The 13349-nt window shown below is 38.5% G+C and overlaps 1 protein-coding gene across 4 annotated transcripts in view; it reads left to right on the forward strand.

Annotated features, from left to right (window-relative positions):
* The window catches only part of NSD3 (nuclear receptor binding SET domain protein 3), a 133283-nt gene that overhangs the window by 22662 nt on the left and 97272 nt on the right, over window positions 1-13349 (forward strand). The window contains exon 1 of one of the 4 annotated variants that reach the window (XM_045286899.1): window positions 2846-2935. The exons of 1 other annotated variant lie outside the window; for it this stretch is intronic. The gene's annotated coding sequence lies outside the window, so the exon portion shown is untranslated. Of the gene's footprint in view, window positions 1-2845; window positions 2936-13349 lie in introns of those variants that run through there. 2 more of the 4 variants (XM_045286901.1, XM_004696212.2) reach the window with 2 other exon arrangements.

Consider the following 13349-nt stretch of genomic DNA (forward strand, 5'->3'; position numbering starts at 1 on the left):
TTGAGTTGAGGCCCAATGTCCATCTGCTACCTTAATACTTAACATATACATATATGTACATAGATCTTCCCAGACAGATCTGTTTGACTGTACTTCCCAGACAGATGTTTGTTCTTTTGATAATCCATGGTACTTTGAATATTCTTTGAAAACACCATAGTTCAAATGCATCGATTTTTTCTTTGGTCTTCTTTATTTAATGTCCAACTTTCACATGCATATGATGCAGTGGAGAATACCATAACTAGGGTCAGGTGGACCTTAGTCCTCAAAGTAACATTTTTGCTCTTCATTTTACTAAAGAGGTTTTGTGTAGTATCTGTAACCAATGCAATAGGTTTATTGATCTTTTGAGTGCTGTTTCCATGAATATTAATTATCATGGATTCAAGCATGACAAAATCCTTGACAATGTCATCCTTTTATCCATTTATGATGATGTTACATTTGGTTCAGTTGTGAGGATTTTGGTCTTTACATTGAGTTGTAATCCATTCTGAAGACTACAATCCTTGATCTTCATCAGCAAGAGCTTCAGGTCCTCTTGTTCAGTCAGAAAGGTTGTGTCAGCATATGGTAGTTTGTTAATAAGCCTTCCTTCACAGCTGACGCCACGTTCTTGATCGTTATATAATTCAGCTTCACTGATTTGTTCAGCATACAGATTAGACAAGTGTGGTGAGAGAACACAACCTTGTCGCACACTTTCCCTGATTTTAAACCATTCAGCATGCCTTTGTTCTGTGTTCCTGGCTTCTTGAGTTATGTACAAGTTCCTGTGAGCACAATGGAGTGTTCTAGAATTCCCATTCTTTTCAAGGTTATCCACAGTTTTTTATGGTTCACATAGTTGAATGCCTTTGAGTATTCAATGAAACACAAGTAACCTTTTTTTGGTATTCTCTGCTTTGACCTAAGATCCATCTGACATTAGCAATGATATCCTTTGTTCCATGTACTCTTCTGAATCCAGGTTGAACTTCTGGCGGTGCTCTGGCAGTGCACTGCTGCAACTGTTGTTGGATGATCTAGGCAAAATTTACTTGCATGCAACATCAGTGATACTGTTTTATAGTTTGAGCATTCTGTTTGGTCACCTTTTTCTGGAATGAGTACAAATATGGATCTCTTCCAGTCATTTGGCCAGGTAGCTGTCATTCCAAATTTCCTGGCATAGATGAGGGAGTGCTTCCAGGGCCTCTTTAGCTAGCTGAAACATTTCAATAGGTATGCCATCAATTCCTGGAGCTTTGTTTTTGACTCGTGCATTCCATGCAGTTTGAACAATTTCCTTCAGTACCACTGGTTCTTGTTTATATGCCACCTCTTGAAATGATGGAATATCAACTAGCTCTTTTTGGTAGTGACTCTATACTTTCCATCTTGATGCTTCCTGTGTCATTCAATGGTAAATCTGTAGTCAGTTCTAAATGCATGCTAATAAATTGCCTGTGACTTTTCATTAATAATAGTTTCTTCATGGGGGTCAACACATATTTCAAACTTTAAGTTGTTTACAGTATTACTGTAGTATAAGCCGAGTTTTTCAGCACATTTTAAATGTAGTTTTTGTGGTAAAATTAGGTGCCTCTGCTGATATTCAGGTCGGCTTATACTCGAATATATACAGTATTCAATCCTGTGGTGTCTTCCTCTGATATTCACCTTTATTTACAATTGATAATATTTATTGATAATGTAACAGCCATTGTAGATGGCTCTGGGGTATGCAGAATTATGTTTATCCCAGGTACTCAGCATCAACTTCAGTCTTTCCATATTATCTTACAGCTATGCTGTTTTTATCCCCTGAATTATGTACTGTCCTTTTATTAAGTGCTTATAATTTAGCTTTGCAATATATCATGAAAGGGCTTTCCAAAAATCTAGATTTTTGAAAGCTGAACTCTTAAGTGAAAAATGTTCTTAACTAAAACTCTTTTAGGCATTGCTTTACTGTAGGTCCTTGAGAAGGAGCTTGTTGGGCTGCCAATAGCAAAGTTAGCAATTCAAGACCACCAGCTGCTCTGTCAGAGAAAGATGAAGCTCTCTACTCCTACAAAGAGTTAGTCTTGGAAACTCACAGGGAGTTCTACCCTGTCCTATAGGGTCCCTATGAGTTGGCAGTGACTTAATATGGTAGTGAGTGAGTGAGTTTGTTTTTTAATAGGTTAGCGTTAAGGAGTCCTGGGGGCATAATGGTTAAGTACTCAGCTGCTAACCAAAAGATGGCTATAACTCATCAGTTAATCTGTTGCAAGAAAGACATATTTATTCCTCTCAAGATTACAGCCAAAGAAACCCCACAGGCAGTCCTCCTTTTGTAGGACCAGTATAACTAAGATTGACTCCATGGTACACACCAATAACAATGTAGGTTAGGACTTATTTTCTAAGCTTGGAAATGTCTGATGTTTTGCAATATATTCTTCCTGTACCTGTGCCCCCTAACTCAACCCTGGATATTTTCCTTTGTCATCCAAGTCACTTGTCCCTTAGGGTCAACAGGACTCTGTCATATTCACTTTTTTTATGTGTGTAGCATCCCGCAACTTGAGATAATCTAGGTACTTAGATTCATTCAATAAATGAATCCCCTCAAGAGCAATTTCTGAACGTTATCTCTAGCATTAACTTTTTACTGGCCTGATCTCCAGTAATAATGCAAGCTCACATCGCAGGTGCTCTTGTCTGGGTTTTTATTCCTACAACTTTGGTCCAGTGTCTGTTAAATAGTAGATACTCAATAAATATTTGTTCTATTAGAAAATCTTGTATGGGTTGAGGTAGGATGACTTGGCTGTAACTTTTGGTCTCCTTCCCATTGTAGCAACAGCAGAATGGGAAGGAAGGAGGAGCTGGCATGAACCTCGGCCCAACCTTGTCTCAGTCTACAGAGGGCAATTAAAGACAGCAGCTGGTATCCAGAATTGATGTAATAAAGTATTTTGCTATTATTTCTTGCACAAATGTTTTAAGATGTTAATTTAATACACAAATACATATCTATCATCCACACACATACATGTCCATACATGTACATCCCCATTCTTTATGTTAAGACAGCCCTGTGCAATATATATTCAGAGCCATGGAAGGATATATGCCAGCAAAAGGGATTACTTGGCCCAGGTTCAGAGAACTTGTAATGTTTGTTTGAGTGGGAAAACTTTTTGGAGTATACCTCTGAATATACTTTTTTTGGGGGGGAGGAGATAAATATATGATGATGAAAATAAATACAACAATGCATTGGCCATCTCAGCCATTTCTAATGAACAATTCAGGGCCACTGATTGCAGTCTTCAAGTTATGTCTATATTCTCACTATTCTTTTCCAAATCATTCTACCAATTATTAATAGTAGTTCAGTTTTTGAGTTTTCAGTGCCCTCAAGCCAGAGGTTTTTTCCTTCCTTCTCTTTCACCCATAGTAAACGTGAATAATCTTTGGCTTTTATATATTTGTTTATTTCATATAAGTAGGATCATATAATATCTGTCCTTTTTGTAACTGACTTATTTTGCTCAGCATGCTATTTTCAAAATAAACAGTCTTAAAGGATGAGTATAAGACATGAGAGGAAGTACGAGGATGGTGGAGGGCCAGGTGGGAGACAGGATGCAGCTGGAAAGAAGGCTGGAAAAGTAGCCAGGGGCCAAATTATAAAGGACTTGCATTTTGGATTTTATTTTAAGGCATTGGGGAACCATGAAAGGTTATTCAACTTGAGGTTCTTTTTGTTGTTTTGTGTGTATGTACCATCAGTTCTGTAGGACATGAAATGGAAGTAGACAAGATGAAGCAGGAAGAATAGTTTTGTTTTTAATTAAAAGATCATTTTATTGGGGGCTCTTAAAAGCTCTTATAACAACCCATATATCAATTGTACCAAGCATATTTGTAAATATGCTGCCATCATTCTTTTCTAAACATTTACGTTCTATTGAGCCCTTGGTATCAGCTCCTCTTCCTCCCCCACGCCCATGGCCCCTTAATAAATTATAAATTATTATTTTCATATCTTACACAGTGACCGCTGTCTCCCTTCCCCTACGGTTTTTGTGGGGGAAGGAGTGGGGATGATGGTGGTTATGTGTTGATCATTGCAATTCATTCCCCGTACCTCTTCTCCTCTCCCCTCCTTCCCCCTACCCTCCTGGTACTCTCATTTCTGTTCCTGGATTCCATGTGTAATGATCTCATCTCTTATCTATACCTGTGCACATGCTCTGGTCTAGCCAGAACTGAAAGGCAGGATTGGGTTCATGATAGTGGGGGGGAATGAGGAAGCCTGAAGAACAAGAGGAATATTGTGTGTTCCATTGGTGCTATACTGCGTCCTGGCTGACTCATCCCTTCCTTGTAACCCTTCTGTGAGTGGATGTCCCATTGTCTACGGGTGCAATTTGGGGCTCTACTCTGACCCCCCCCCTTGTTCTCAACAATATGGGGTTTGTTTATGTGTTTTGGATCTTCTGATGCCTGTTACCCTATCCCATGGACACCTCATGATCACACAGCCTGGTGTGCTTCTTCCATGTGGGCTTGTTGCTTCTCTGTAGATGGCCGCTTATTTACCTTCAAGCCTTTAAGACCCCAGATACTATAACTTTTGATAGCTGGGCACCATCAGCTTTCTTCACATTTGCTTGTGTACCAATTTTGTCTTCAGACATCATTCTGGGAGGGTAAGCATCACAGAATGCCAGGTTGTTAGAACAAAGTGTTCTTGTATTGAGGGAGGGCTTGAGCAAAGGCCCAAAGGCCGTCCACTACCTCAGTGTATTGCCATATAAATATATGTGCATAGACCAATACCTCTATTTTTATGAATTAATGTATTTACATATGGACACACCTATGCTTACACCTCACTTCCTTAGATATTTCCTCTGTTTCCTTTTACCTTCTTCCTGCTGAGCTCACCATCATGTTCACCCAGGAAGAACAGTTTTAAGAAGTAGTTGCTCTGCTCTTTCTAGTCCAGTTAAGAAAAGATAAGGTAAAAACCAATGAACATAGAAGAACTGGGCAGATTTGGAAGAAAGTTGAAGGTTGGAGGGGACCCAGCTTTGTTTTATGTTCTTCAGTTATCTTGTTCCAGTCTAGTGGCTTTGTTTTTTTGCTGGGTTTTTTTTCACAGATAACTAACCTCTTAAATGAATATTTTTGATTTTATCAATCACTTCCTTTATGTTTATACTCTTTGTGTGTTGTTTGAGAAATGTTTTCACCTTAAGTCCTAAAGAACCTCTTCTATTTTGTATTTTTTCTGTGTTAATAGCTTTATTTTTTGTATTTCATGTTTACTCCACCTTGAATTAGAATACTGTATGGTGAGGATCTAATTCCCTGTGGGTAGGCAGTTATCCCAGTACCATTCATTGAATCCTCTATCATTTCCTCAGTGATTGGCATTTATTATAGAAGTTCCCATAGGCTTGAGTTTTTAGGTAGGCTCTCATTCTGTTTCTTATCTAACTCTTTGCCAGCGCCTCCTCTTTTAATTACAGTAGCTTAATTAAAAAAGTATTGTGGGTTTTTTTTTAATTTAAGGAGAACATTTATTGTCATAAATAGGACAAAGGCACATCTTTTTTTTTGTTTTTTAGTACATTTAACCTGTGCATACAAACCAAGGTTCTTTGAATGGATATTGTAGATTTTATTGTTAACAAGCATGTGTAAATGCTTCCTTGAATTCCTTTTTAAAAAATCATTTTATTGGGGGCTCTTACAGTTCTTATAGTATTCTATACATCAATTGTTTCCAGCATATTTGCACATATATTGCTATCATCATTTTCTAAACATTTGCTTTCTATTTGAGCTCTTGATATCAACTCTTCTTTTTTCCCTCCCTCCCCCACTCCCACCCTCATGACCCCTTGATAAATTGCAAATTATCATTGTTTTCATATCTTGTACCAACCGCTGTCTCCATTCACCCACATTTTTGTTGTTCATCCCGCTGGGTAGGGGGCAGGATTATGCGTTGATCATTGTGGTCAGTTTCCCCTTCCTACCCCTTTCCCACCACTTCTCCCTACCCTCCTGGTATTGCTACTCCCAGTTCTGTTCCTGAGGGGTGGTTTATCTGACCTGGATTCTGTGTGTCCTGAGCTCTTCTCTGTACTTGTTCCAGTTTAGCCAGAACTGAAAGGCAGGACTGGGGTTATGATAGTGGGGGGTGAGGAAGCTTCAAAGAACCAGAGGAATATTTTGTGTTTCATAATCAGTGCTATACTGCACCCTGGTTGACTCATCCCATCCTTGTGACCTTTCTGTGAGGGGATGTCCTACTGTATACAGATGGGTTTGGGGTCTTTTCTCCAACCCCCCATGTTTTCAATAATATGTTTGTTTGATTTGAGTCTTTTTGTGCCTGTTACCTGATTCTGTCTACACCTCCTGATCTCACAGGCTGGTGTGCTTCTTTCATGTGGGCTTGTTGCTTCTCTGCTAGATGGCCCCTTGTTTAACTTCAAGCCTTTAATTCTTGAATTCTTTTAGAGCATTTTTGTTTCTCTATTATGATAGAATTCATATACCATGAGATTAACCCTTTAAAGCAGTGGTTCTCAACCTTCCTAATGCCGCAACCATTTAATACAGTTCCTCACGTTGTGGTGACCCCCAACCATAGAATTATTTTTGCTGCTACTTCATAACTATAATTTTGTTACTTTTATGAATTGGGCAACTCCTGTGAAAAGGTTGTTCAACCCCAAAAAGGGCCATGACCCACAGGTTGAGAACCGCTGCTTTAAAGTGTACATATAGTCCATTGGTTTTAATATATTCAATGATTTTTGGAACCATCACTATTTAATTCTAGGACATGTTCATCACTCTTAAGGGACCTAGGGGAGAAAGATAAGACTTTCTACGCCTATAAACAGTAACATTTTCGGAAACCCACAGGGGCAGTTCTTCCCTGTTGTATAAGGTCACTGTGAATTGTAGTAGACTTGATGGCAGTGAGTTGTTTTTTCTCTTTAAAAGAGCTTGTGGTGCAGTTAAGTGCCTGGATGCTAAACAAAAAGTTGGTAGATGGACACCCCCACCCACATTCTGCAGGAAAAAGATGTAGCAGTCTGCGTCTGTAACTTGGAAAACCCATTCTTTCTTACAGGGGTACTAAGAATTTGAGTCATTTTGACTGGAATGGGGGAGAAGTGGTTCCTCATTCCAAAAAGTAACCTTCTTTTACACATCCCTTCCTCTAACCCTTAATATTCATTAATCTTTCTGTCTATGGATTTGCCTGTTCTGGATTTTTCACATGGAATCATATACTAAATGACCTTTGTGAGAACATTTGTCCATAAAATTGAGTTAAACTAATAGATTAAAAAGGTATTCTGCAGGAATATTGTATCTTTAACAAAATAGGACCCAAAACCAAACCAAAACAAAAACTGTACTTTAGTAGGGAAGAGAAAATCATCGGTATTGATTTCTGTTTTATTTTTATGTTCAAGTGCAAAATCCATTTTATTACTTCTTCACTTATTGGCAAGTCACCAATTTATACTTTTGCTTAAGTTGCTTATTAAATGTCATATGTCATGTCCTGTTCTTTTTTTTTTTCCTTTTAAAAATAATTTTGTTGGAGACTTGTACAACTCTTACCACAATCTGTACATCCATCCATTGTGTCAAGCACATTTGTTCATTTTTGCCATCATCATTCTTAAAACATTTTCTTTCTACTTGAACCCTTGGTATCAGCTCCTCATTTCCCCCCTCTCCTCCTCCCTCCCTCCCTCCCGAACCCTTGATAATTTGTAAATTATTATTTTTTCATGTCTTACACGGTCCGATGTCTCCCTTCACCCACTTGTCTGTTGTCTGTCCCCCAGGGAGGGGGCTATATGCCACTTTTCTGTTGTCTTTCCCCCAGGGAGGGGATTATATGTAGATCCTTGTGATAGGTTCTCCCTTTCAACCCCCACCTTCCCCTTCCTCTCCTGGTATCACTACTGTCCTGAGGGGTTTATCTTTCCTGGATTCCCTGTGTTTCCAGTTCCTATCTGTACCAGTGTACATCTTCTGGTCTAAAAAGGTAACCTCTGTTCTTTCTCTCTTTTTGTATATACAGGGGGCTTCAAAATACTCATGGGAAAATTCTATTATCTTTTAATTCCAAGTTTTCATGAAGTTTTAGAAGCCCCTTTGTACATAGAACAATACTACTTTGCGATACATGTTGTCACTAACTGGATAAAAATGACATAATTTGTTTTCTATCTTACTTGATAAATGAGTAAAAATCATGTGAAAGCATAAAGAAATGCATTTTCTCTTGAATTATTTGGGTTTTTTTTTAAGCAAGGTTTTCCAGTTTACTCAGAAACTAGTCAGCAGCATAGAGTTCTGTTTAAAAGGTTACCTTGAACGTACCTTTTTAAGTCAAGATACCCAGATAAGGTTGAGTAATACAAATGTTTATTTTGCCTATTAAAATTCTTAAGATTTTTTGTGTCATTTGGAGAATTAGTAGTACAACTACTAGAAAAAGAGTGCAGAAAAGAAAATGTTTTCTCCTGTATCATAACCTTCAACTTTCCAAGGACCTCAACCAGAATGATAGTAAAGCTCTTTAAATAATTCCAAAGGTTGACCAGCAGCCTCTTCAAATTTCATAATTTTGACATCTTCAAATTTTTTGTTTTAAAAAAGAAGCCTTAGAAAAACTAAAAAATATCTAGGTATCTTTAGAGTTACTAAAGACACTGCTGGGTAAGCATTAGACTGCTAATTACAAGGTTAGCAGTTCAAACCCATTGGAGGTTCAAACTTACTGAAGAAAGATGAAGATGTCTTGCTCCTCTAAATATTTACAGCTTCAGAAAACCTGCCTAGTGTCTCTATGACTCAGAATCAACTTGATGACAGTGGATTTTTATAGAGTTATAAATGGCTGCTAACTGAAAGCTTGAAGGTTCAAGTGCCCCCAAAGCCTTGGCAGAAAGCCCTGGCACTTGGGTGGACATGATCCTCCAACTTCTAAAGAATCAGTCATTGAAAACTCTGCAGGTCACAGTTACATTTTGACACACGGATGATGGCCTTGAGTCAGAATCAATCTGACAGGAACTATTTGTGTTGTTCTGTTTTTACAAATTTTATGGAATTAAATGTTATTTAACGGCCTTAACATTTTATAAGTCTGTTATCTTAGAAATTTAATAAAACTCGTTGAGAATAAATGCCCATACTTCAGCCAGAAATAATTTGCTTATATCCTGTGGTTAAAACTTTTATGTATAGGTATAGTTACCAAATGTGTAACACTTGAATACTGCTTAAAAGAACTCTGTTTTTTGTATGTGTGGATAAAAGAGTAAATGATCTTTGATATGGAAGGAACAAGAAAATGTAAAGACAAATGTAAGAACCATTTCCATTTGTAATGTTGTTTATATTCCCTTGAGAAATTTTTCCAAGCAGGATCCATTTTGTTGGAAATGTTGGTAGAGTTGTTTTTACTAAACTATACCAAATTCAGTTCACCCTGTTAGATTAGGCAATAATCCATTTTAGCAGCTTTTTGTAAATAAAAGTAAACATTTTTGTTCATTTCCTGTTTGATACTATAGAGATTTGTTCAAGTTCCTATAACCAAATGGATGATTTTCTCTTTTTTTTCCCCCCTACCCTAACCTCTCCTCAACCCCCAGCTTTGTTCATTTGTTTAGTTTGAGGTTAAAATGTGATTAGAAAGGAAATGGTTTTCAGAGAAAGAAAACTTAATTTTAACGTAATTTGCCTCCTGTTTATGAGGTTGTTGTTAGTTGCTGTTGAATTGTTCCCACTCAAGACACAACAGGAGCAGAATACTTCCTGGTCCTGTGTCAGCTCCGTGTTTAGTTGTAAATCAGAGCATTGTGATTCATAGTTTTCAGTGGCTGACATTTGGAAATAGGTCACTTGGCTTTTCTTCCTAGTCTCTGTGAGTCTGAAAGCTCCACTGCAGCGTGCTCAGTAGCACAGCAACAGCCAGCATGTGATAGACTGGTCTAAAGACCCCACTGCCTTTCTGTTGATTTCAACTCAGAGTGACCCTGTATAGTGTTTCAGCGACTATAAATCATTTGGGGGGCAGGCAGCCTCATCTTTATGCCCAGGATCAATTGGTGGGCTGACCCACCAACTTTTCAGTTTGCAGACCAATACTTTACTGTGCCACCAGGCCTTCTATTACAGACTGGTTGTGACTGGGTCTGAGATGCATTGGTGGGAAGAAAACTTTGGGCTCCTTCATGGAAGACAAGAATATTACTATGGAACCACCACCACTGCCCAAATTTTTTTAAAAAAATCATTTTATTAGGGGCTCTTACAGCGCTTATCACAATCCATACATCCATCTATTGTGTCAAGCACATTTGTACATATGTTGCCATCAGCATTTTCAAAACATTTTCTTTCTACTTGAGCCCTTGGTATCAGCTCCTCATTTCCCCCTCCCCCACCCTCCCTGCCCAATTTTTTGTGTGTATATATTTTATTTGCTGCTTTATAAAAGTGTATATTTGTTTTAAAATATTTATCTCTTCTAAAAAGGATGAATTGCTTATAAATACATAACAAAATAACAGTATATCTTATTTTATCACCTTATTGATTGTCATACTATCAAACAAGTAAATTTTCAACTATGAAATCCAAAATATATACCACAAAATTTATAGTTTATAGTCAAAGGATCACTCAGATGGCATGATTAGATTAAAATATGAGAAGAAAGCAGCATCAGAAGAAGAGAATGTCTCTTTAAAAACTGGCATTAGGAAGTGTTAGCATTTTTGTTACAGTTTAAGTATGTTTTCACATTATAGTCTCTGGTTTCACTCCAGCAGAGCTGTACACAGAAAATAATGGGCCACATTCCTCTAAAAATTATACACACGCACTCAATTTCTTCTTAGTGTAGATTGGGGGCAGGGGGTGTAGAGAAATGGAAATCTCCCTAGACCCCATCACTTAGAAATCTTTACAGTTGGTCATGAATATGAGTTGTAGTCCGAAGAGGTGTTCTGGACTTTTGTGCCAAGTGATCTCTAGTGTAAGATCTGATTTCCATGTATTGCATGTTCATTCAGTTAGAAATCAGTATATGGATATATTTAATAACTTTCTCTTGTTATCCCTCAAAGAATGTATATGTAAGCTAGTCTTTATGCACTGCTTTTAGTGTTTTTGCTTTCAAATGCAATGACCCTTTAATTTTCACACATTTTATCTTTTTAGGGGGATAAAAATACAGTTTTTCTTTTAGAAATTGCCAAACAGTAAATATGCTAGGTTTTCAAGAAACCAGCATGGTTGGTTCACTACCATAGACTGTCTATGTGCAGTCCCTTCCTGTTTCTATGGAAACACATTTAGACTGGATTTACCACAAACCTTGCAAAATGCTTCATGCAGCAGTTCACATAAAGAAACAACTAGATTGTTTATCCTTGGGTGAAGGAAGACCTCTTCCTCTGTACCCTGGAAATCATGTTAAATTCCACTATTCTTCTCTAGCCATACAATTCTAATGTGGACGTACGTATACAGGGTGCCTTGCTTCTTAGTATGGTTCTTAGGTTGATTCCATTGACCAGAACAGCTTTCAAAAATTAAAGACTGATGTTTGTGAGAATTTGGTTAATTATGACTTTAAATTTTATTTTGAGAGCTCCCACTTTATGACTTTGAGATCTACAGTATTAATAATATAATTAGAAATATGTCTATATAGGTATTTTGTATCTTTTGGTTTTTTGTGGGTTAAAAGATTCTGCTCCACAGCTCATTTGACTTCATGCCAGTCTCCTGGGGCTTTAAACATTGCTAGGAAGTCCAGCTCAGAACTAAGGAGAATCTTATCTGTGACTAGGTGAAACAATTGTCTGTCAAATTTTGCCAAGGATATTACCTGAGTAGCCCACCAGCTTTTATATTCCCTGTAGTCTCCATGGAAAGATCTTCTACAGCTCTTTAGAGCATTTCTTTTATATGTGTTAACCCCCTGTATTGTGAGAAGTTTGCACAATTCAGTTAAAATATTTTAGTAAGCTTCTCTGGGGGGTAGCTTTGAGTACTGAGTACACGACAATAACTCACTGCCTCAGAGACCGTGTAAGAAAGAGAAGGTTTCATCTAGTTTCAGAGGTGGTAAATGTTTACAGAAATTGACTGTGTCATCTTTCTCTTATAGATTGGTGGTTGGGTTCAATCCAGCACCTCTTTCAGTTAGCAGCTTGATGCTTAGTTCACTGTACCATGGGGGCTTTAAAAACGTACAAAGGGAGAGACTAGACTTCAACATGGTGCTCCAAGATGCGAATGCAACATACCGGCATGAAGCAGGGAACCAGTAGAGAGGTCTGAGGGGTTGGCCCCAATCCCAACTATGTGAACACTTGCCCCTCCCCCCAGAGGAATTTATTTCAGAGGACAGCACTGAATCTGCAGCTTAGGGAGAGGGACATGTCTGATCAGAACACATGGGAGCAAATAAGCGGGAGGAAGAGAGAGTGGAGCACATCCTGGCCCACCAAGCCTTGAGGACGATATCCCTGCTCAGAGTAGCCAAATCCACAGAGAAGACCCTATGGCCGGCCTCACTATGAGACACGACATCCCTCACTGACCCATAGCCTTACAGGGGACAACACTGGAGACAGTGTGGGAATTGCGCCCAATCTGACCCCACCACATGGAAGCAAAACACTAAGGGCATGCAACAGAACAGCAAGGGGAGCAGAGCAAGGAAGTCCCATGGGAGTACCAAAAATAGACTTTGGGACCATGGTGTGCCACCCCATCAGACTAGACCAGAAGACACTCCTAAAGGCCAACAGTCCTTGAACTGTCTATAAGCTTTTCTTTCTTTTTTTTGGTCATTGTTTTTTTGTTGTTGTTTTGCTTTCTTTTGTTGCTCTGTCTTGTTTTCGTGTATGTAACTATCTCCGCAGGTCTATTTAGATAGGCTGGATAAACAATGTGGAAGAGAAAACAATGGCACCGATGGTTCCAGGAGGACATGGGTCAGAGGGAGGTGGGGGAAAGGAAGTGGTGTTAACAAACCCAGGGACAAGGGAACAGCAAGTGATTCAAAATCAGTGGCAAGGAGGGTGTAGGAGGCCTGGTGCAGTTTGATCAAGGCTAATGTAACTGAGAGAAATTACCGAAACCCAAATGAAGCCTGAGCATGATAGTGGGACAAGAGGAAAGTCAAAGGAAATAGAGGAAAGGACTAGGAGGCAAAGGGCATTTATAGAGGTCTAAATACAGGCATGTACATATGTAAATAAATTTATATATGATGTTGGGGAAATAGATCTATG

This window comes from Echinops telfairi, unplaced genomic scaffold (assembly GCF_000313985.2).
Source record: "Echinops telfairi isolate 266 unplaced genomic scaffold, ASM31398v2 ScPeMD7_9;HRSCAF=40, whole genome shotgun sequence".
NCBI lineage: Eukaryota > Metazoa > Chordata > Mammalia > Afrosoricida > Tenrecidae > Echinops > Echinops telfairi.